The sequence below is a fragment of the Bombina bombina genome, chromosome 5 (assembly GCF_027579735.1).
Source record: "Bombina bombina isolate aBomBom1 chromosome 5, aBomBom1.pri, whole genome shotgun sequence".
NCBI classification, from domain to species: Eukaryota; Metazoa; Chordata; class Amphibia; order Anura; family Bombinatoridae; genus Bombina; species Bombina bombina.
Genome location: NC_069503.1, coordinates 1,090,167,014 through 1,090,190,688, shown reverse-complemented (window position 1 = coordinate 1,090,190,688; position 23,675 = coordinate 1,090,167,014).

Sequence of the window (23,675 nt, the reverse complement as noted above, 5' to 3'; positions counted from 1 at the left end):
GATTCAGATAGAGCATGACATTTTAAGCAACTTTCTAATTTACTCCTATTATCAAATTTTCTTCATTCTCTTAGTATCTTTATTTGAAATGCAAGAATGTACGTTTAGATGCCGGCCCATTTTTGGTGAACAACCTGGGTTGTTCTTGCTTATTGGTGGATAAATTCATCCACCAATAAAAAAGTGCTGTCCAGAGTTCTGAACAAAAAGAAAAACTTAGATGCCTTCTTTTTCAAATAAAGATAGCAAGAGAACGAAGAAAAATTGATCATATGAGTAAATTAGAAAGTTGCTTAAAATTTCATGTTCTATCTGAATCAAAAGAAAGAAAAATTTTGGGTTCAGTGTCCTTTTAAGGTTGAAGATGTGCTGAAGATGCACTAAGCCAAAGATGCTCTAAACTGAAGGTGTGCTAAACCAAAGGTGTGCTGAAGGTGCGCTAAATGAAGGTGCACTAAGCCAAAGTTGCGCTAATCTGAAGGTATGCTTAGCCAAAGGTGTGCTGAAAGTGCACTAAACTGAAGGAGTGTTAAGCCAAAGGTGCACTTGAGTGCAACACTTAAAGGGCCATAATAGTTGGAAAATGACATGCAATCATTCGTTACACATGTGAGTCGTGTGACTAGCCCTACTGATTGGAGAAGTGGCAGTTTTAGCTTGGGACCTGGACTCAGTGCTCTGCAGATCCTGAGTGGTACTTGTACTGTGTGTTTAATCCTATTGCTGGGGTTAAGCACACAGTAGTGCAGGTTCGACAGCCTTAAAATGTCATATTCTAACGAATTAGAGAATGTAATTATTTTACTATTAAGGCTCTTTAACTCACCACTTGTTATATGAGCGATTAAAGTGCACCTTGCGCTATCCATTCATAGTAAAGAGCAAGTTAAAAAAAAATCAACATAGTTAAGATTCTCTGGTAAACTTTTTTTACAATTCATATACTGAGGATAACGTACCCTGCTCTTTAGGTGATCTAGCCCCTAATTGTTAAAAAGCATGGGAATTCCAAAATTAAACACCTCCACTCCACTGAATGTAATAATATTATATATTAAATAATGTATCCTTTCATGAGGAGTTTAATTTTGTCCTCTCCACTGTCATCTGAAAAAGTTTGAAAATCCCTGGTGGGTAGTAAAATATATTTCTATTTTTAATATTTTTTTTTGGTAATTAGAAGGCCACTAATTGTAGCTGTGCACCACACTTCTGAAAGTCCCAGGAAATAAAAGGGTTAATCAGTTAGCTTGTAAGGTTAATATTTTCTCTGGTGTAGGGATTACCTACCTGACACCTTCCCCCCCCCCCTGATCCCTCCCAAACACCGCTCTTCCCTCCTCCACCCCCCACTGGTCACCATCATCGTAAGTACTGGCAGACAGCCTGACAGTATACAGTTTAGGGCTTTTTTATTTATTAATATGGAAAGCAAAGATGGAATTATAGTGTATTATTAAAGTTTGTACTTTTACATATTACTTGCTCTGCCATTTTTTAATCGCTATACATGATTTGTGGACTTGCTGCCTATCTCCCTGTTTGATTTGGTGCGTGGCCACGACAATCACCTGGGTGTACCGACGATTGGATAACCGTTACCCCTGGAGGAACCATTCGTTGTGGGTGTCTGATCATCTATCGACGTGACCTGACGCTGGTGTGTGGGCGTCCCTACATTAAGTCTCTTGGGCGACTGTATTGGTCCCGTGCTGCACAGTGTGGCACTCCGGTTGTGCTTTTTCGTTTGTGAGTAGTCATCTTCAGGGGGGGATCTTTGTCTTCCTATCTGCTGTTCCCCTACGTTATTACCCTATGTGGCGCCTCTGTTTATCCTTGCTTTTTCAGGATTTTTTCTATTGTTTCTCCATTGTACTTTTATCTTTGTACCCATGGGCAGTGCTGCAGAATAATCTGTTGGCGCTTTATAAATAAAGAATAAGTAAAATACCTACCCAGTAATCTACATAGCGCCTTATCTCTAGTAATCCAGCAGGTGGCACTAGAGCACATGTAACCTAGGCAATATAAAGAATAGCATTGTGATGATATCTTATACTCCAGGTATACTAATGTTGCTAGACATTTCAATCTGGCACATAACTGTGAGGTGGAATCACTTAAATGTATAGTGATTGATAAGGGCATTACTAATGGTTGTGGAGGAGACAATTACAGGGTCCTACTTCAAAAAGAAGTGAAATTGATCTATAGGTTGGGGACTAGGATCCCAGCAGGGTTAAATGATAAGCTTGAGTTTGCTAGCTTCCTATAATGTGCAATTTATGGAATAGTTCTGATACATGTACATTTGTATATAGCGGTAGATGTATATATTGCTATTTATATCCGATAGGGTGGGTGCCATGAAAATGAAGTGGATGCATAATATTAGGAGATGGAGATCTACGGAAAAAACTAGGAATTATGTGTTTATTTTGTGATATAATACATCTTCTTTGTATATAAAAAAAAAAGGTCAAAGGCTTCAGTACATCTATCTTATGGCGGTATGTCCCTTTAAGAAAATGAAGTAAGGTCTGGAAGCAATTACCTGAATTTAATCAGGTGCTATAAAAAGAGGAGGTCCGGAGTGGACTGAATATGCCCTGATGAGCCCCTGTGACACACACTTTCTGTGGGGGTGAAACTATCTATCTCCAGTGTTCTTTATTGTTGGAGTCATCACTAATACGGTTAACCATCTTAAGGTTACTACAGCCTGTAACTATGCACTTCTGGCAATGCACTATTGTGTGGAGTTATACACTTAACTGAACATACAAGACTGTTTGTCTCAACGCGGTGTTGATCCGCAGCAGACTGAGCAATACAATTTATTTCAGAAGGACGGTAAATCTTTGGTAAACTCTCTGTGGTTTTGAATATACAACGCTGTTGTATCACCGGGGACACTGCTTGGCCAATGAGGAACGGTCTCTGATGTCTGTAACCACTTAGGAACAGCTGTGGCAGACTAGCCACCCCTCCATCAATACATCATACTGTTGAAACAACGCCCAGAGAAAGTGTGAGAGGACAAGTGGTTACGCTAAACGCTGAACTTCAGATACATTACCGGGATAAGTGCAAGTATATCAGTTGCTGTGCTTTGTTCATGACCTAGTGTGCAGTTTGATCTGCCGTCGATTTTCTTGTTTGAACAAGACTGTTTACAAAGTACAGACTGTGTTTTCTCTTAGAACCTAGAGTGCAGATGAATCTTCGCTCCATTCCTCTGTCTAATATGCTCCTCTGCATTTCATGTGGTTTATGTATAGCTGCATGACTTAAGCTGGTTTGCAATTGTTATATGCTATATGTGGTTTGGGTATCAGTCTAGATACAGGCCATTTGTTAGTAATGTATACCGTTTACTACGGTCTCTCACTATGTAGTTTGATGTGGCGAGATGCTTTTATTTCATTCAGTGCTGTAGGGCACAAACAGGTGATAATTTTGATAAATTTGGAAAGTTAATTAAACGTATTAAAAAGCCTATATCGTCTGTTTGTTCTTGTCCCTTCTTTATTTAGGATAGTATTGTATGTCCTAATTTTTTTCTTTCTTTTTATTATTATAAATACAGTATAAGGTAAGCACCGATAAGCATTAACAGTGGTAATAACTACTCTCTCTTCCTTTTAAATTTATAGCATAAGATATGATTGACTATTACCCTTGAGAAAGTTGGCACATTTTGCCAATTGAACGCGTAGAGTTACGTCCCTAAAAAGCTACCGTGACAAACTCCAAAGCCGAAATGCAGAGGAGAGGAACGCATAATCCCCTTACAGATTCGATCCCAGAGCAACAGAATATCTGGGTGCCTGATTGTGGATTATAGAGCAGGTAATTCGAACTGACGTTAATTCTCCTTGGAAGTGAGGCTGTTTCAAGCGGAGCGGGTTGCAAGCTCCCAGAGGGACTTTTATCTGTAGATAAGCGATTTGTTTTTACTTGCCCCTTGTTTCCGGAGAGCCTTCAGTCTGCAGGCTCGCCAGAAAAACGGGGCATCAAGCTCCATTCGGAGCTTGATAGATAGGCCCCATTATTAAAGTACCGCTCGCAAACTGCAAAGCACTACTGATTCTGAGCGGACACAACCACTGAATGAAACAGCAGCACTAGTTGAACAACCCAACTGTCATACTATATATATATATATATATAGATTTATGTGGTTATATATGTATATACACATACTAACACATAAATATATATGTATATACACATAGTAACACATAAATATATATGTATAAAAACATAAACATATTTACAGGGAACACACAGTTGCCTATAAGTCGCAATGTAAAGGCCCTTTTCAGTGCCATTTTTCCCCCACACTTCAAATTAAACTCCTAAAAATGGCTTTGTGCAGTTCTTTTTTATTAAAAAATATCCTACATTTGTTTTAACAAAAAACAACCATACTATTTAATTTGGGGCCAATTGGGGCACTTTTGAAAATTAAAGAGATCAGATCTCTGGTTAATTTTCGGAGTGCTAATTGTTACCATGAGCTCATTTTGTAATGGCTGGTTATTTATTGCACGCCCATAAACGGGTGAATATACCCATTTACGGGCAGGTGATAAATTAGCGATCCATTTGTAATGGCTGGTTATTCATTGCACGCCCATAAACGGGTGAATTTGCCCATTTACGGCCAGGTGATAAATTAGCGATCCACTTGTAATCTAGCCCTTAATATTTTCTTTTTATTGGCTAGTCTGAGATATGGCTCTTTCTTTGCAACTCTGCTTAGAAGACCAGCATCATGGGGTCACCTCTTTCCTGTTGACATTGAGACTGGTGTTTTGCGGGTTTAATGAAGCTGTCAGTTGAGGACCTGTGAGGCATCGGTTTCCAAAACTAGATAATGTATTTGTACTCTTGGTCAGTTGTGCACCATGGCCTTCCACTCCTATTTCTATTCTGGTTAGAGCCAGCTGGCGCTGTTCTCTGAAGGGAGTAGTACACAGCGTTGTACGAGATTCAATTTGTTGCAATTTCTTGCATTGGACAGCCTTAATTACTCAGAAGAAGAATAAACTGATGAGTTTCAGAAAAAAGTTCTTTGTTTCTGGCCTTCTTGAGTCTATAATTGAACCAACAATTCCTGATGCTCCAGATACTCAACTAGTCTAATGAAGGACAGTTTTATTGTTTCTTTAATCAGCACAACAGTTTTTAGCTGTGCTAAAATAATTGCAAAAGGGTTTTCTAATGATCAATTAGCTCTTTTAAATGATAAACTTGGATTAGCAAACACGATGTGTCAATGGAACACATTACAGATGGTTGCTTATAATGAGCCTGTTTACACCTATGTAGATATTCCATTAACAATCAGCAATAGTCATTTACAACATTAGCAATGGCTACACTGTATTTCTGATCAATTTGATGGTATTTTAATGGACAAAAAAATGTGTATTTCTTTGAAAAAAAGAAAAAGTCCAAGTGACCCCAAACTTTTGAACGTCAGCGTATATGTGCAGCCATTAATCAGCAGATATTTCCCAGTATTGTACTGCTGTTCCTGAGTCTACGTATGTATGCTTTTCTACAAACGATACAAGGAGAATGAAGCAAATTAAATAAAAGACAACTGGAAAGTTGTTTAAATTGCATGTTCTACCTGATTTAATTTTTACTAGTCTGTCCCTTTAATCATATAATAACTAAACAATTTACATCAGATACAAAAACTGTCTTCTATTAGTGCTAAATATGTTTTCAAAGTATAACTGTAATCAGTACTTGTGAGTTAATATTACAACTTCTATTACAATGCTGTTTTTTTCTTTCATTAGAGACACGTGAGCAGGCACCAATAACTAGCTAGCTTCCACTAGTATAGGATATGTACATATTCTTTTTCAACAATGGATACCAAAAGAACAAATTGCATTTGAAAATAGAGGTCAATTTAAAAAAATGTCTTAAAATGATATGCAAGTTAATTTTGACTTCCCTGTCCCTTTAAAGTAAATTTATATATTAAATGAACATACTATCCAGCAGGGATAGGCACAGACAAAGGCTGTGGTGGACATTTTCCAAAGTACAGACCTTAGTGAAGGACACCAAGGTACATTTGAAATTACAAACATTATTTTAAAGGCTGGGTGTTATTATACTGATGCAGATACCACTGATCCTATAACCAGCCCTCCTCTGGCTATACCCATGTGCCAGTGTCACTACTGTGTCATTATATAGTGCTGGGTGTTATTATACTGATGCAGATACCACTGATCCTATAACCAGCCCTCCTCTTGCTATACCTATGTGCCAGTGTCACTACTGTGTCATTATATATTGCTGGGTGTTATTATACTGATGCAGATACCACTGATCCTATAACCAGCCCTCCTCTGGCTATACCCATGAGCCAGTGTCACTACTGTGTTATTATATAGTGCTGGGTGTTATTATACTGATGCAGATACCACTGATCCTATAACCAGCCCTCCTCTGGCTATACCCATGTGCCAGTGTCAATACTGTGTCATTATATAGTGCTGGGTGTTATTATACTGATGCAGATACCACTGATCCTATAACCAGCCCTCCTCTGGCTATACCCATGTGCCAGTGTCACTACTGTGTCATTATATAGTGCTGGGTGTTATTATACTGATGCAGATACCACTGATCATATAACCAGCCCTCCTCTGGCTATACCCATGTGCCAGTGTCAATACTGTGTCATAATATAGTGCTGGGTGTTATTATACTGATGCAGATACCATTGATTCTATAACCAGTCCTTCTTTGGCTATACCCATGAGCCAGTGTCACTACTGTGTCATTATATAATGCTGGGTGTTATTATACTGATGCAGATACCACTGACCCTATAACCAGCCCTTGTTTGGCTATACACATGTGCCAGTGTCACTACTGTATCATTATATAGAGCTGGGTGTTATTATACGGATGCAGATACCACTGACCCTATAACCAGCCCTTGTTTGGCTATACGCATGTGCCAGTGTCACTACTGTGTCTTTATATAGAGCTGGGTGTTATTATACAGATGCAGATACCACTGACCCTGTAACCAGCCCTTGTTTGGCTATACACATGTGCCAGTGTCACTACTGTATCATTATATAGAGCTGGGTGTTATTATACAGATGCATATACCACTGACCCTATAACCAGCCCTTGTCTGGCTATACGCATGTGCCAGTGTCACTACTGTGCCTTTATATAGAGCTGGGTGTTATTATACAGATGCAGATACCACTGACCCTATTACCAGCCCTTGTCTGGCTATACACATGTGCCAGTGTCACTACTGTGTCATAATATAGTGCTGGGTGTTATTATACGGATGCAGATACCACTGATTTTATAACCAGCCCTCCTCTGGCTATACCCATGTGCCAGTGTCACTACTGTGTCATTATATAGCGCTGGGTGTTATTATACTGATGCAGATACCACTGACCCAATAATCAGCCCTTGTCTGACTATACGCATGTGCCAGTGTCACTACTGTGTCTTTATATAGAGCTGGGTGTTATTATACAGATGCAGATACACGTCCAGTATTTCACTCAGACTTTATTTATTCCATAACTTATCACCCAATATCGCTTGTAGTCTCTTGTCAAGCCACTAACTTTATTCACACTACATATTTTTTTTTTTATTCCTATTATTTAATCAGAAAGAAAAGATATACAGTACTAAGGTTGTGGCGGACACTGCAAGGGCTACTCACGGACACCAGTGTCCGTGTACGGACACCTTGCCTATCCCTGCTATCCAGCTATATTTGTTTCACAACCCACACACATTCCTTTGTTCAGCATTTAAAGCAATTAAAGCTGTTGAGTTATAGAGAGGTTATTACACTATCAAATGTCAATTTTGTTGTTACATTTTAGAATTGCTGTGTTAACAGTATATTAATATGATTGCTCATATTGCCTTAGGATTTTTATCAAGTAGAGCTAAAGTTACAGGTACAAAGTTAAATAATAATATAGGTTGAAAAAACATTCCAGTCTATCAAGTTCAAACTTTCACACATTCCTATTACTACTGTTGATCTAAAAAGGCAGCAGAAAACCCCAAAGTGAAGCAATTTCCAATTGTATTTGAAAAAGGGAAATCAGATTTCTCCTTGGATCAACAAGCTAGTATACTGTCAGTACAAACAGTTATATCCCTGTATATATGCTGCTTACTTCCATTATTTCATTTAAAGGGACACTGAACCCAAATTTTTTCTTTTGTGATTCAGATAGAGCATGAAATTTTAAGCAACTTTCTAATTTACTCCTATTATCAAATTTTCTTTATTCTCTTGGTATCTTTATTTGAAATGCAAGAATGTAAGTTTAGATGCCGGCCCATTTTGGTGAACAACCTAGGTTGTCCTTGCTTAGATGCCTTCTTTTTCAAATAAACGGCTAGATTTGGAGTTTTGTCGGTAACGACCCGAAAAGCTAACGCTGGCTTTTTTCTGGCCGCACCTTTAAAATAATTCTGGTATTGAGAGTCCACAGAATGGCTGCGTTAGGCTCCAAAAAAGGAGCGTAGAGCATATTTAACGCAGCTTCAACTCTCGATACCAGAGTTGCTTACGGACGCGGCCAGCCTCAAAAACGTGCTCGTGCACGATTCCCCCATAGGAAACAATGGGGCTGTTTGAGCTGAAAAAAAACCTAACACCTGCAAAAAAGCTGCGTTCAGCTCCTAACGCAGCCCCATTGTTTGCTATGGGGAAACACTTCCTACGTCTGCACCTAACACTCTAACATGTACCCCGAGTCTAAACACCCCTAACCTTACACTTATTAACCCCTATTCTGCCGCCCCCGCTATCGCTGACCCCTGCATATTTTTTTAACCCCTAATCTGCTGCTCCGTAAACCGCAGCTACTTACATTATAACCTTGTACCCCTAATCTGCTGCCCCTAACACCGCCGACCCCTATATTATATTTATTAACCCCTAATCTGCCCCCCACAACGTCGCCTCCACCTGCCTACACTTATTAACCCCTAATCTGCCGAGCGGACCGCACTGCTATTATTATAAAGTTATTAACCCCTAATCCGCCTCACTAACCCTATAATAAATAGTATTAACCCCTAATCTGCCCTCCCGAACATCGCCGACACCTAACTTCAATTATTAACCCCTAATCTGCCAACCGGAGCTCACCGCTATTCTAATAAATGTATTAACCCCTAAAGCTAAGTCTAACCCTAACACCCCCTAAGTTAAATATAATTTTAATCTAACAAAATTAATTAACTCTTATTAAATAAATTATTCCTATTTAAAGCTAAATACTTACCTGTAAAATAAATCCTAATATAGCTACAATATAAATTATAATTATATTATAGCTATTTTAGGATTAATATTTATTTTACAGGTAACTTTGTATTTATTTTAACCAGGTACAATAGCTATTAAATAGTTAAGAACTATTTAATAGATAAAATAGTTAAAATAATTACAAATTTACCTGTAAAATAAATCCTAACCTAAGTTACAATTAAACCTAACACTACACTATCAATAAATTAATTAAATAAAATACCTATAATTATCTACAATTAAACCTAACACTACACTATCAATAAATAAATTAAATACAATTCTTACAAATAAATACAATGAAATAAACTAACTAAAGTACAAAAAATAAAAAAGAACTAAGTTACAAAAAATAAAAAAATATTTACAAACATTAGAAATATATTACAACAATTTTAAACTAATTACACCTACTCTAAGCCCCCTAATAAAATAACAAAGCCCCCCAAAATAAAAAAAATGCCCTACCCTATTCTAAATTACTAAAGTTCAAAGCTCTTTTACCTTACCAGCCCTGAACAGGGCCCTTTGCGGGGCATGCCCCAAGAAGTTCAGCTCTTTTGCCTGTAAAAAAAAACATACAATACTCCCCCCCAACATTACAACCCACCACCCACATACCCCTAATCTAACCCAAACCCCCCTTAAATAAACCTAACACTAAGCCCCTGAAGATCTCCCTACCTTGAGTCGTCTTCACCCAGCCGAGCCAAATTCTTCATCCAAGCGGAGCAAGAAGAGGTCCTCCATCCGGTAGAAGTCTTCATCCAAGCGGGGCAGAAGAGGTCTTCCATCCGATTGAAGTCTTCATCCAAGAGGCATCTTCTATCGTCATCCATCCAGATTGAGCTCGCATTCTATTGGCTGTTCCGATCAGCCAATAGAATGCGAGCTCAATCTGATTGGCTGATTGGATCAGCCAATCGGATTGAACTTGATTCTGATTGGCTGATTCCATCAGCCAATCAGAATATTCCTACCTTAATTCCTTTAAATGACGTCATCCAAGATGGCGTCCCTCGAATTCCGATTGGCTGATAGGATTCTATCAGCCAATCGGAATTCGAGGGACGCCATCTTGGATGACGTCATTTAAAGGAACCGTCATTCAGCGTTCAGTCGTCGGCCAGGATGGATGTTCCGCGTCAGAGGTCTTCAGGATGCTGCCGCTCCACTCCGGATGGATGACAATAGAAGATGCCTCTTGGATGAAGACTTCAATCGGATGGAAGACCTCTTCTGCCCCGCTTGGAAGAGCTTTGAACTTTAGTAATTTAGAATAGGGTAGGGCATTTTTTTATTTTGGGGGGCTTTGTTATTTTATTAGGGGGCTTAGAGTAGGTGTAATTAGTTTAAAATTGTTGTAATATATTTCTAATGTTTGTAAATATTTTTTTATTTTTTGTAACTTAGTTCATTTTTATTTTTTGTAGTTTAGTTAGTTTATTTCATTGTATTTATTTGTAAGAATTGCATTTAATTTATTTATTGATAGTGTAGTGTTAGGTTTAATTGTAGATAATTATAGGCATTTTATTTAATTAATTTATTGATAGTGTAGTGTAAGGTTTAATTGTAACTTAGGTTAGGATTTATTTTACAGGTAAATTTGTAATTATTTTAACTATTTTAGCTATTAAATAGTTCTTAACTATTTAATAGCTATTGTACCTGGTTAAAATAAATACAAAGTTACCTGTAAAATAAATATTAATCCTAAAATAGCTATAATATAATTATAATTTATATTGTAGCTATATTAGGATTTATTTTACAGGTAAGTATTTAGCTTTAAATAGGAATAATTTATTTAATAAGAGTTAATTAATTTCGTTAGATTAAAATTATATTTAATTTAGGGGGATGTTAGTGTTAGGGTTAGACTTAGCTTTAGGGGTTAATACATTTATTAGAATAGCGGTGAGCTCCGGTCGGCAGATTAGGGGTTAATAATTGAAGTTAGGTGTCGGCGATGTTAGGTAGGGCAGATTAGGGGTTAATACTATTTATTATAGGGTTAGTGAGGCGGATTAGGGGTTAATAACTTTATAATAATAGCAGTGTGGTCCGCTCAGCAGATTAGGGGTTAATAAGTGTAGGCAGGTGGAGGCGACGTTGAGGGGGGCAGATTAGGGGTTAATAAATATAATATAGGGGTCGGCGGTGTTAGGGGCAGCAGATTAGGGGTACATAGTATAACGTAGGTGGCGGTCGGCAGATTAGGGGTTAAAAAAATGTATTCGAGTGTCGGCGATGTGGGGGGGCCTCGGTTTAGCGGTACATAGGTAGTTTATGGGTGTTAGTGTACTTTAGAGTACAGTAGTTAAGAGCTTTATGAACCGGCGTTAGCCCAGAAAGCTCTTAACTACTGACTTTTTTCTGCGGCTGGAGTTTTGTCGTTAGAATTCTAACGCTCACTTCAGGCACGACTCTAAATACCGGAGTTAGAAAGATCCCATTGAAAAGATAGGATACGCAAATCACGTAAGGGGATCTGCGGTATGGAAAAGTCGCGGCTGAAAAGTGAGCGTTAGACCCTTTTTTGAGTGACTCCAAATACCGGCGGTAGCCTAAAACCAGCGTTAGGAGCCTCTAACGCTGGTTTTCACGGCTACCGCCAAACTCCAAATCTAGGCCAAAGATAGCAAGAGAACAAAGAAAATGTGATAATAGGAGTAAATTAGAAAGTTGCTTAAAATTGCATGCTCTATCTGAATCACAAAAGAAAAAATTTGGGTTCAGTGTCCCTTTACAGGGAGTGCAGAATTATTAGGCAAATGAGTATTTTGACCACATCATCCTCTTTATGCATGTTGTCTTACTCCAAGCTGTATAGGATCGAAAGCCTACTACCAATTAAGCATATTAGGTGATGTGCATCTCTGTAATGAGAAGGGGTGTGGTCTAATGACATCAACACCCTATATCAGGTGTGCATAATTATTAGGCAACTTCCTTTCCTTTGGCAAAATGGGTCAAAAGAAGGACTTGACAGGCTCAGAAAAGTCAAAAATAGTGAGATATCTTGCAGAGGGATGCAGCTTCTGAAGCGTGATCATCGAACAATCAAGCGTTTTATTCAAAATAGTCAACAGGGTCGCAAGAAGCGTGTGGAAAAACCAAGGCGCAAAATAACTGCCCATGAACTGAGAAAAGTCAAGCGTGCAGCTGCCAAGATGCCACTTGCCACCAGTTTGGCCATATTTCAGAGCTGCAACATCACTGGAGTGCCCAAAAGCACAAGGTGTGCAATACTCAGAGACATGGCCAAGGTAAGAAAGGCTGAAAGACGACCACCACTGAACAAGACACACAAGCTGAAACATCAAGACTGGGCCAAGAAATATCTCAAGACTGATTTTTCTAAGGTTTTATGGACTGATGAAATGAGAGTGAGTCTTGATGGGCCAGATGGATGGGCCCGTGGCTGGATTGGTAAAGGGCAGAGAGCTCCAGTCCGACTCAGACACCAGCAAGGTGGCGGTGGAGTACTGGTTTGGGCTGGTATCATCAGATGAGCTTGTGGGGCCTTTTCGGGTTGAGGATGGAGTCAAGCTCAACTCCCAGTCCTACTGCCAGTTTCTGGAAGACACCTTCTTCAAGCAGTGGTACAGGAAGAAGTCTGCATCCTTCAAGAAAAACATGATTTTCATGCAGGACAATGCTCCATCACACGCGTCCAAGTACTCCACAGCGTGGCTGGCAAGAAAGGGTATAAAAGAAGAAAATCTAATGACATGGCCTCCTTGTTCACCTGATCTGAACCCCATTGAGAACCTGTGGTCCATCATCAAATGTGAGATTTACAAGGAGGGAAAACAGTACACCTCTCTGAACAGTGTCTGGGAGGCTGTGGTTGCTGCTGCACGCAATGTTGATGGTGAACAGATCAAAACACTGACAGAATCCATGGATGGCAGGCTTTTGAGTGTCCTTGCAAAGAAAGGTGGCTATATTGGTCACTGATTTGTTTTTGTTTTGTTTTTGAATGTCAGAAATGTATATTTGTGAATGTTGAGTTGTTATATTGGTTTCACTGGTAAAAATAAATAATTGAAATGGGTATATATTTGTTTTTTGTTAAGTTGCCTAATAATTATGCACAGTAATAGTCACCTGCACACACAGATATCCCCCTAAAATAGCTATAACTAAAAACAAACTAAAAACTACTTCCAAAACTATTCAGCTTTGATATTAATGAGTTTTTTGGGTTCATTGAGAACATGGTTGTTGTTCAATAATAAAATTAATCCTCAAAAATACAACTTGCCTAATAATTCTGCACTCCCTGTAAATTAATAGTTGTAATACTTCCTCAGTTTGTAGATGAGTGAACTAGTTATAAAAGAACATATGGCCCTAAAATACACAGTAAGCTACGGAATATTCAGTAAATGTAAAGTTTGTTGTGTAAAATTGTAAGGTTTTTGGTGGAAACAGATGTCTGAAGCTTGTTTTGTGAGCTGTGTCGCGACAAGGGGGTAGATTTATTATTGGTGGAGCAGACATGATTCGGATAGGGAATCTATCCATTTGTCCTCACTAAATTCTTGTAAAATGCTTGTGCAATGCTGCTTCCTGGTGACTCGGGCCAATAGGCCGCTAGCAGGGGGTGTCAATCATCCTAATCGGTTAAGGAGCAGCGGTCTTGCGACGAGCCTGAAACAACGGGTGTAGAATGCAGCATTCGCTGCATAATAAATCTACCCTATAGGATCTAAAGGCTGCTGCTCCACTTGTCTGCCTGCTCTGAGGCAGCGGACAAAAATCAACCCAATCCAACAGGATCGGGTTCATTGACACCCCCTGCTAGCGGCCGCAAATCTGCAGGGGGCGGTATTGCATCAGCGTATGCTGTCGGCATTTATCGATTTGCAGCGGACATGATACCCTACATCGTATCATGTCCGCTCGCACTATGATAAATCTACCCCTTGGAGTTCTGTTTACTAAATGGTGCAAAAAAGTTGTCTCTCTTTCGGCATAATGAAAGTTTTGGGATTATAGTGAGATTATTAAAGGGACAGTAAAATCAAAATTAAATTTTTATGATTCGGATAGAGCATGTCATGTCATTTTAAACAACTTTTCAATTTACCTCTATTATCAAATTTGTTTTGTCCTCGTGGGATACTTTGTTGAAGAGTAAACCTAGGTGGGCTCATAGGGCTTCAGGAGTGTGCAAGTGTCTTTAGCAGTCTATGGCAGCAGTATTTGTCATATTTTATAACAATTTTAAAAGCAATGTTGAAAACACCCCTTCCATAGACTGCTAAAGAGACGTACACTCTCCTTAAGTCCTATGACCCATCCTAGGTTTACTCTTCAACAAATAATACCAAGAGAACAAAGAAAATGTGACAATAGAAGTAAATTGGGAAGTTGTTTAAAACTGCATGCTCTATCTAGACCATGGAAGTTTAATTTTGACTTTACTGTCCCTTTAAGGAAATCCAGAACACTTTGCAGAAAGCTGAATGCTGCAGATACTTGACAAAGACATAATACAGCAGACACTTGACAGAGACTGGATACAGCAGACACTTGACAGAGACTGGATACAAGAGGCTGGATGCTGCAGGCACTTGACAGAGGCTGGATACAGCAGATACTTGACAGAGACTGAATACAGCAGACACTTGACAGAGACTGGATACAGCAGACACTTGACAGAGGCTGGATACAAGAGGCTGGATGCTGCAGGCACTTGACAGAGGCTGGATACAGCAGACACTTGACAGAGACTGAATACAGCAGACACTTGACAGAGGCTGGATACAGCAGACACTTGACAGAGGCTGGATACAAGAGGCTGGATGCTGCAGGCACTTGACAGAGGCTGGATACAGCAGACACTTGACAGAGACGGAATACAGCAGACACTTGACAGAGGCTGGATACAGCAGACACTTGACAGAGACTGAATTCAGCAGACACTTGACAGAGGCTGGATACAGCAGACACTTGACGGAGACTAGATACAGCAGACACTTGACAGAGACTGGATACAGCAGACACTTGACAGAGGCTGGATGCAGCAAACACTTGACAGAGGCTGGATGCTGCAGACACTTGACAGAGGCTAGGTGCTGCAGACACTTGACAGAGGCTGGATGCTGCAGACACTTGGCAGAGGCTGGATACTGCAGACACTTGGCAGAGGCTGGATACAGCAGACACTTGACAGAGGCTGGATACAGCAGATACTTGACAGAGGCTGGATACAACAGATACTTGACAGAGGCTGGATACAACAGACACTTGACAGAGGCTGGATACAGCAGACACTTGACAGTGGCTGGTTACAAGAGGCTGGATGCTGCAGACACTTGGCAAAGGTTGGATGCTGCAGACACTTGACAGAGGCTGGATCCAGCAGACAATTGTCAGAGACTGGATACAATAAACTGGATGCTGCAGACACTTGGTAGAGGTCGGATGATGCAGACACTTGGAAGAGGCTGAATACAGCAGACACTTGAAAGAGGCTGGATACAAGAGACTGGATGCTGCATACACTTGGCAGAGGCTGGATACAGTAGACACTTGGCAGAGACTGGATGCTGCAGACATTTGACAGAGGCTGTATACAGCAGACACTTGATAGAGGCTGGATACAAGATGCTGAATGCAACAGACACTTGGCAGAGGTTGGATACAGCAGACACTTGGCAGAGACTAGATACAGCAGACACTTGACATAGACTGGATACAGCAGACTCTTGACAGAGGCTGGATGCTGCAGACACTTGACAAAGACTGGATGCTACAGACACTTGGCAGAGAGTGGATGCTGCAGACACTTGACAGAGGCTGGATACAATAGGCTGGATGCAGCAGACACTTGGCAGAGGTTGGATACAGCAGATGCTTCAAATAGGTTGGATGCTGCAGACACTTAAAGGGACATAAAACACAATTTTTTCTTTCATGATTTAGATAATGATGACTGAAGACAATGTCATGACATATAGAAAAAATAAAATAAAATCAGACACTTCCATATTTGGGTATAAATGAAGGAGAGGAAGAAAAAATATATATATATATGTCAAACAGTAGAATAGCAATACATTGACTGAGACTACACTGTTGGAGTGTTTTTTTTTTAAAAAAAAGAACAAAAACCACAAAAATAACAGAACAAAAAGAGGAGAAAAAAGGAAACCTAACTTATGGTCTCCTCTCCACCCCCCCAACCTTCCACCGGGAGCATTGCCCAATCTATGGTCAACATGACAAGTGAATAGCGCTATTCAACATCAAATGGGATAGCTGCTAATGTATTTCTCTTTTGTTTCTAATCCAAGTCCCAGGAAACACACCCAAAAGCACTAATTCTGCAAAACTTATGGAAGACAAGAAGGGGGATAATAATTGCTTTTGTATCAATGTTGGAAAGGATTTAATAGTTGCGGCCCATCTTTCCAAAAATCACCCTATTCGTTTATCAGTTGCAAGAAACAAGTGAAATGATTCATACACAATTTGGGATTGGATCCCCTTCAAAATGTGAGAAAGGCTCAGTGCACAATTAGCTTTCCAATTTTTTAAAATGAAATATCTAACTGTCAATATTACTGTATTTTGTGTGGTTATCACGTGGGTTAGCCCTAACTCTAAGTACTAAAAAGATAATCTCCTCTAAAAACAAGGTAAACGACGTCTGATGTGTTTTATTAAACCAAAATAGTACTTTTTGCCAAAGCTGTTTAATTTTAGGGCACAGCCAGAACATATGCGCCAAATCAGCGTCTCTATTAGAACAGCGAGGACAAGCCGATGACTTGAAGGGATAAAATGTAGCAACTTTGAGCGGGGATAAATAAAAATCATTAATTATTTTCATCTGAGATTCCTTCCAGCTTATGGCAATCTGGCAATTAGCTAAACTATGAAAACTTTGTTGAATCCTATCAACATCTACTGTAGGAATGGTAGGAAGCCAGAAGTTCCTCAATCTGTCTAAGAATCTAGCACCCTGTTTTGACAACATTATATCATATATTAAAGAGATTGAGGTTTTGCCCATATTAAATTTATGGATACACATCTTGACATCGGACCACGCAACATCCAAGACGGCGACCAATTCTGAGAACGAATAAAATGCCTTAATTGAAAATAAGCGAAGAGATTATTATGAGGAAGATCATAAAGTTGAAAAATCTGCCCAGCAGATAGCATTTTATTATTTTCGTCCAGTAACTACTGGATATTACAAAGTCCCTTAACTGTCCACATCTTGAAAACCTTATGGTTTGTATCCGGAGTAAATACAGGATTACCTATTATAGGTAGATATTGTGAATATGTAAAAACGATCTGTAACAGAAAACAAAACTTTTGCCAAGCTTGAATAATGTTCTTAAAAGAGAGAAGAGGTTTAATACTAGCCGATAGATTCTTTAGGGGACAATGCAGAATTGCTTTCAAAGACACTGAACCAATAATTAACAAAAAAGAAATTGGATTAAAATATACCTTCTTTATAAGACAAAATTATTCTAAATACCAAAATTAGTTAGTGTTGTAAACAAGTGCTCCCAAGTGATGCAGTCAAAGGCTTTAACTGCGTCAAGGGTCAAAATAGCAGAATCTCTATAAACAGGCTTTTTTTTAAATTTATCAATATTCCATATATAGTCTACTAGAGTTACAAGTTTACGAAAAATTTTAGCGGGGTTCCGAGAAGACATGAAACCTGACTGATCGGGATAAATAAGTTTGAGTAATATACAAGAGAGTCTTGCAGCAAAATCCTTACCTTTTTTGGGAATCAGGGAGATATTAGCCGCAGAATAGAATACAGAAATAGGGACATCTGTTGTAAAATAACTATTATACAGTTTCTCAAGAATAGGAATAAGTTCCTCCACTAAACTTCTTCTATAATTTTCATCTGGAAGGCCATCTGGACCCCGCTGCTTTGTTCAGTTTGGAGTGAGCTATGGCCTTAATTATCTCTTCTTTAGTGATTGGTGCGTTGAGAGCCTCTAGATCATCCTGCTGGATTTTTGGTAAAATGATCTGTGACCAAAACACATCTTGCCTCTGGATATTTATGTCAACCTTAGCATATAGTTTTTGATGATAATTAAAAAAGGCACTGTTAATTTCCTCGGATACAGTAAATCTATTCCCATGATTATTAATAGCCGCTATATAGTTTTTTTTTCTTCCTATTCTTGATGATTCTGGCAAGAGTTTTAGCAGAGCAGCCATGAAAACTCCTATCCAATAAGCTGGATGCTGCAGACACTTGGTAGAGGTTGGATGATGCAGACACTTGGAAGAGGCTGAATACAGCAGACACTTGAAAGAGGCTGGATACAAGAGACTGGATGCTGCATACACTTGCAGAGGCTGGATACAGTAGACACTTGGCAGAGACTGGATGCTGCAGACACTTGACAGAGGCTGTATACAGCAGACACTTGATAGAGGCTGGATACAAGAGGCTGGATGCAGCAGACACTTGGCAGAGGTTGGATACAGCAGACACTTGGCAGAGACTAGATACAGCAGACACTTGACATAGACTGTATACAGCAGACTCTTGATAGAGGCCGGATGCTGCAGACACTTGACAAAGACTGGATGCTGCAGACACTTGACAGAAGCGGGATACAGTAGACACTTGACAGAGGCTGGATACAAGAGGCTGGATGCAGCAGACACTTGGCAGAGGTTGGATACAGCAGATGCTTCAAATAGGTTGGATGCTGCAGACACTTAAAGGGACATAAAACACAATTTTTTTTCTTTCATGATTTAGATAATGATGACTGAAGACAAAGTCATGACATATAGAAAAAATAAAAAAAAATCAGACACTTCCATATTTGGGTATAAATGAAAGAGAGGAAGAAAAAATAAATACATATATATGTCAAACAGTAGAACAGCAATACACTGACTGAGACTACACTGTTGGAGTGTTTTTAAATTAAACAAAACACTAAAAAAAGAACAAAAACCACGAAAATAACAGAAAAAAACAGGAGAAAAAAGGAAACCTAACTTATGTTCTCCTCTACACCCCCCCCCTAACCTTCCACCGGGTGCATTACCCGATCTATGGTCAACATGACAAGTGAATAGCGCTATTCTACATCAAATGGGATAGCTGCTAATGTATTTCTCTTTTGTTTCTAATCTAAGTCCCAGGAAACACACCCAAAAGCACTAATTCAGCAAAACTTATGGACGACAAGAAGGGGGATAATAATTGCTTTTGTATCAATGTTGGAAAGGATTTAATAGTTGCGGCCCATCTTTCCAAAAATTGCCCTATTCGTTTATCAGTTGCAAGAAACAAGTGAAATGATTCATACACAATTTGGGATTGGATCCCCTTTAAAATGTGAGAAAGGCTCAGTGCACAATTAGCTTTCCAATTTTTTAAAATGAAATATCTAACTGTTAATATTACTGTATTTAGTGTGGTTATCACGTGGGTTAGCCCTAACTCTAAGTACTAAAAAGATAATCTCCTCTAAAAACAAGATAAACGACGTCTGATGTATTTTATTAAACCAAAATAGTACTTTTTGCCAAAGCTGTTTAATTCTAGGGCACAGCCAGAACATATGCGCCAAATCAGCATCTCTATTAGAACAGCGAGGACAAGCCGATGACTTGAAGGGATAAAATGTAGCAACTTTGAGTGGGGATAAATAAAAATCATTAATTATTTTCATCTGAGATTCCTTCCAGCTTATAGCAATCTGGCAATTAGCTAAACTATGAAAACTTTGTTGAATCCTATCAACATCTATTGTAGGAATGGTAGGAAGCCAGAAATTCCTCAATCTGTCTAAGAATCTAGCACCCTGTTTTGACAACATTATATCATATATTAGAGAGATTGAGGTTTTGCCCATATTAAATTTATGGATACACATCTTGACATCGGACCACGCAACATCCAAGATGGCGACCCATTCTGAGAACGAATAAAATGCCTTAATTGAAAATAATCAAAGAGATTATTATGAGGAAGATCATAAAGTTGAAAAATCTGCCCAGCGGATAGCATTTGATTATTTCTGTCCAGCAACTGCTGGATATTACAAAGTCCCTTAACTGTCCACATCTTGAAAACCTTATGATTCTGGCAAGATTTCTAGCAGAGCAGCCATGAAAACTCCTAAAATGGGGATTAAGTTTGAGTTCCTCTTCATATGCTTTATGAGTCAGAAATAAATCTCTTTCTTTTTTCAACTTGGCATATTTATTCCAGTGAATCTCTAGGCAAGTTGAAATAAATTTTTATACGCAGTTCTGACCTGGTTAGAAAGTTGTAATTCATGAGCTCTCTTTTTCTTATGCCAAATATTCAAATAAGCTTTCACTTCGCCCCTCACAACTGCCTTAGAAGTCTCCCAAAACACTTCTATTTTATTAAGATAAGAAATATTATCCACAAGATAGTCTTGCCATTTTTGCTTTAACCAGATAACATATTTGGGGTTATTATAAAGATGCCGTGGGTAGACTAGTATAGAGGTTTTAAAAGCTGTTTTACTAACGAAAAAACAAATCAGTGAGATAATTGCGTGATACGATATCAAAATCTCCCATATATCAGCTTCCATTTTATGGATAGAAAGGGATTCAGAGATCAGAAATAGGTCAATTTGAGAAAAAGTTTTATGGGCTCTTGATTCACAAGAGAACCGCTGGACATCTGGATTAAGAGTTCGCCATATGTCAAATAATTGAATTTATGGCAGAACCTTTTGAGATATTTGGCTCCTTTTCTGTATTCTGACATGTTTTTTTTAGACTATCTATTGTTGGGCATAGTGTCAAATTAAAATTCCCGCCCAGTACCAAATTCCCTTTAACAAATGGAAATATTTTGATTTTAATCTTATCCCAAAATTGCAAGACAAATTTATTTGGTGCATATATATTACAAAAAGTCATTGTAGTGTTATGAATGCATAGTTGAACTATTATAAATCTAGCCTCTAGATCTAGATCCACATATAAAGTTTTGTAAGTAAGAGTCTTATTAATCAAAATCACCACACCACATTTCCTATTAATGGATGGGGCGGCAATAACTTCCCCTACCCATTTCATGTTCAGTTTAGCAGCCTCAACTAAATTTAAATGTGTCTCTTTGAGGAAAACAATATCAGGTTTAAATTTAGCTAGGAGCTTAATAATTAGTTTACGTTTAGTAGGGGAAGATATACCACCTACATTCCATGATAGAATTTTGAGATAAGACATCATCCAATAATGTTAAAAAATAACCACGCATTTCTTGCCATTGGCGAATACCGGAAAGGGGTGGGGGGGGGGGAAATAGACCACACAAAAAAAAAAACACAACAACATACAATCCCATTGAATATATACATAAATTCCTTGACTAGCGAAAAATTGTGAATACTCCCATTATACTGACACACAAGAGCATACACGAAATTCTCTATATTGTGATTCACTAAAGAATATAAAACACAGAACAAAAACAAAAAACACAGTCATTGTTTTGAAGCAATATATTTTTTAACCTCTGAAACATTGACAAAGGTCAGCCTAGAGCCATTATCCTCAACAATAATTTTAGCAGGGTAAACCATCCAGGCAACTACCCCGCTATTGATCAGTTGGGAGAAATAGGGGCCCATCAGCTTCCTTTTTGTCAATGTTTCATAGGAGAAATCCTGAAATAGGAGAACTTTATAATTCCCATTCATAAAAGGAGCACATTTTTGAACAATTTAAACAATTCTACTTTGTCTTGATAATTTAAACTTTAACGATAACCATCCTGTTTTTAACAGCTCCTTCTGTCACGAGTTTCCTAGGACCTATTCTATGTGCCCTTTCAATGTTCAAAGGTAACTGATGGGAAGGGATACCAAGGGCTTTGGGCAATGTTATAGAAGTAAACTGAATTAGATCTTCAAATTCTGAAATTTCTGGAAGCCCAACTATTCTAATATTATTGCGTCTTGAACGATCTTCAAGATCTCCAAGGTGCAACTGCATGGCATTGATTTTACTATTCTGTTTAAAAATAGTATTATCTTGCACATTGATTTTGTCCTCTAGGGCTGAGATTCTATCTTCAGCCAACTGAATTCTTAGGGAAAAATGTCTTACTTCTGTGGACAGGGTGCTTAAATCAGAAGAAATTGACCCTAACTCTTTTTTTATTACATCAAATTGTGGGGTAAATATTTCTGTTGGTTGGGTTATTAGAGTATGAGTATCTACTGATACAGAGGTTGTATCAGAAGTAGAGTCTAGACTAACATCAGTCGGTTTGGCTTTTTTATCTTTAATTTTTACAGGCATTCTGGGTGAACTAGATTTCCCCTGTGTGAGGATTTTTTCCATAAAGTGAAAAACCGACAATTAAAACTGTGATGTCAAAAAAAAAAAAAGACTACCAACCAATACTGCCAGTGCAAATTCTGATGCTACTAGCGTAGACCTTTAACTATCCCTCCTTCCTATTCTGTGGAAAAAAGTATTAATTATATAAGATAATCTAAATTAAATGCAAGCCAGGATCCCCTATTCAGGGAAAATATAAAGCGAAAATAATAATAACATAGAACTGTGAGAGAAAAAAAGAAAAGAAAAAAAAAGTTGAATCCAATCCAATGGTTGATGCAACTCTTGTAACAGGGTGAACCCAACTCTTCTAAAGAGAATTATCAAAAATTATGTATATGGATACAACTAAACAAAACCCAACAAAAAGAGTCCCTGTCAAAACAGAAATGTATTTACAATATAACACTTCAAAGTACACCTAAATTCTAAACAGCAGGCTATTATTGTAATTCAATCAGATTTATATATATTATTATTCTTTAGATAGGACCCCTGATATGGCCCCACAGTCTGATTTCCTAAGATCTCTTAGCAAGGGAAATGATCCTTAGCTAAGGAGAGATTGACTAGAAATAGAGGAGCCAGATAATATTGAAAATGTTAACCTTACAGGGGGGTTTGACTAAAGTTCAGGGTCCCTTATATTTACAGCTCCTCTGAGCAAGACTTTTCTCCTTTCTTTTATTTTTCCTTTTGAAATCCCTTTGAACTTAAATCTTGCTTGTGATCCTTTAGCTTCTTCCCTCTTTTCTCTGGTATCTCCTTCTCTCCCGCTTTCCGTTTCCCCTTATATTCCTTCTTCACATAAGGAGTCAAGAAGCTACTAAGACAGTAAATAGGGACATATATCTGACTGAAACCATCAGTGAAAATGTGCGGTATAGTATACAGCCTCACACTTGCAAAAAAACAAAAGTCCTTTATCCCACGCTGCTTAATATTATTGGCA